The sequence below is a fragment of the Panthera pardus genome, unplaced genomic scaffold (genome assembly GCF_024362965.1).
Source record: "Panthera pardus isolate Hobbes unplaced genomic scaffold, ASM2436296v1 HiC_scaffold_17, whole genome shotgun sequence".
Classification (NCBI taxonomy): Eukaryota; Metazoa; Chordata; class Mammalia; order Carnivora; family Felidae; genus Panthera; species Panthera pardus.
In genome coordinates, this window is record NW_026526732.1 from 26,455,339 (window position 1) to 26,458,214 (window position 2,876).

Sequence of the window (2,876 nt, forward strand, 5' to 3'; positions counted from 1 at the left end):
GAAAATATTCTATTTATCTTTAGCTTTGAACTAATAGCTTAATTCTGCTATGATCATAAACCATATTCTGTATGATTTAATTTATCTGAAATTTCTTGAAACTTTATCGCCCAGTATATGGTCAGTTTTGGTAAGAGTTCCATGCGCAATTGTTGCGTGCAATGTTCTATGTATATCAAACAGGTCAGTTTTATTGATTATGTTCAAATCTTCATCCTGTTTGATTAACTTAATGGTTTTTGGTCACTAGTTCTGTCAGTTACTGAAGTAAGGGTGTTAAAATATCCTACTATAATTGCGTATTAATTTCTTAAGTTTTTAGTTAATATAACTGCATATTTTTATATTTTTCCAGTTTGTTCTTCGGTATTGCCTTACATCTTACTAGGTATATAATTGTGATATCCTTGGGGCGCCTGGGTGGCGCAGTCGGTTAAGCATCCGACTTCAGCCAGGTCACGATCTCGCGGTCCGTGAGTTCGAGCCCCGCGTCAGGCTCTGGGCTGATGGCTCGGAGCCTGGAGCCTGTTTCCGATTCTGTGTCTCCCTCTCTCTCTGCCCCTCCCCTGTTCATGCTCTGTCTCTCTCTGTCCCAAAAATAAATAAAAAACGTTGAAAAAAAAAATTAAAAAAAAAAAAATAAAAAAAAAAATAATTGTGATATCCTTATGTTGGAATGACCATTTCTTTTTATGAAACATCTCTTTTGATTCTTAGTAATGCTTGTTGCCTTAAAGTCGACTTTGTCTGATACATAGGTAACTGAGCTTTGACTTAGCTAATATATACATGTTATGTCATTTTCCATCCTTTTATTTTCAACTTTCCTGAATTCTTGTAATGTCCACCATGCACTTGTGTAAACATTGAATTGAGTTTCAGTTTGGTTTGGGTTGGGTTTTTTTTGTCTGTTTATTTTGTCTTGTCCAGTCTGACCATTTTTGTTTTTTAATGAGAATTTTTATTCACTTACATACAATGTTATAACTGGTATATATAAATTTAAACTCACTATCTTGGTATTTGTTTTAAATTTGTTCCATCTGCTTTGTGTTTCTTTTTCTCCCCCTACCCTTCTTTTCATATCTTCTTTTGGACTATGAATATTTATTATTTGTATTATATTTCCCCTCTGTTAACTATTAATTACTATTAATACACTTACCATTTCCTGGTCAAAGCAAAACCTTAGTATGTTTAACTCCATCCAATCTCTTTCTTCCTCCTCTGATTCATCCTCCAGTTTGTGATCTCTCTCTTCAACTATATCTAAGCCATGTTAAACCAATCCACTGAGTTCTTAATTATTGATATTAGATATTAATTTTCAAGTTTAGATGTTCCATTTGATTTTTTAGTTTCCAGACATAGTTTCCCGTGCACTTCTCTATCTCATCACTTAAATTACTGAACATCCTAGTCACAATTATTTCAATGTCTATGCCTGATCATTGCAATACCTGGACCTCTTAAGGGTTTCCTCTCCTCAGTTTTCAGTTATTTTGCCTTGAGTATACTAGATGATTTTTGTTTGAATACAGGGCATTTTCTATTAAAATTTTTTGAGATATGTAGCTCTGGACAGTGTTATCTTCCTGAAGGGAGTATATTGTTGCTTCTAACAGGCAGTTAAGGTGGAGCAGGTTACCTCATCCAACCATAAATTGAAGTGATTTGAAGTTAAACTTTTCCTTTTTAAAGAGTCATCTGTTTCTTACTGTGTAGTCATTTGAGGATCCCAACCCCAAACCTGCAGTGTTTGCCAGGACCCTAAATCACTGGCTGACTCTAAACTTTAATTTTTCTGATACCCTGTAAAACTGTAGGAAACTTTGCTTAGCTGCTCAGCCTCTCAGCCACAGCTTGGATATTTGCAAATTCCTGGAGGGGAAAACCAGTCTGAATGTCACTTCATTTCTCTGGGGGGTTTTTGGTTGTTGTTTTCCTCTTTCTTGAGGACTTTATCCCTTCACAATCTTGCTGCCCGGGTAGCTTTCCAATGCTTTTAAACAGATGTTGTATGTATTTTCTCCAGACTTTCTAGTTGTTTTTGGACAGAAAGTTACCCCTACAACACGTGATTCCACCTCTACCAAAAGTAGAATTCCCACTCAGCTTGTCTTTTGAGCATCAACTTCATTATCTTGAGATTCTGGAGTTTCATTGTATTTCCTTTGAGCTCTAAAATTAAATGATCCCCGGGGGCACCTGTGTGGCTCAGACGGCTAAGTGTCTTGACTCTCAGTTTCAGCTCAGGTCATGGTCTCACGATTTCATGAGTTTGAGCCCCACATCAGGCTCTGGGCCAACAGTGCAGAGCCTACTTGGGATTTTCTCTCTCACCCTCTCTCTCTGCCCCTCTCCTGCCCACACTATCTCTGTCTCTCTCAAAATAAATAAACTTAAAAAAATTTAAATTAAATGATTCCCTATGACTTTGCCTCCTTTGAGTTTCTGTTTCGTGTAAAAACCAACCATGAGGGATCCTTTTTGCTGTTTTAGCTAATATTTTGTCCCTTGTTATTATATAATGAAAATACTAAAGATGAACCATGGTTTGAAATGAGAAAAATAAGTTTTATCCTAAGTGCCAAAAAAATCGGAGGCCACAACTAGTCCAGCAGGCAAGTGTGCCTGAGAAATTAACAATGCCTATCCTGGAGAGGCATGGTGGCAAGCCTATGTGCCAAGCATTTGTCAGACACAGAAGAGACGATCCACAGAAGAGACGATCCACAGAAGAGACGATCCACAAGATGAATTCATCTGAGAAGTTGCTTTGTATCCACTTAAATTTTAAAGAGACAGAACAGCTAGTGCCTCCCTTTTAAAGGTGGGTAAGGATTTGCTAACACGAAAGGTATTCCTCCCATAAA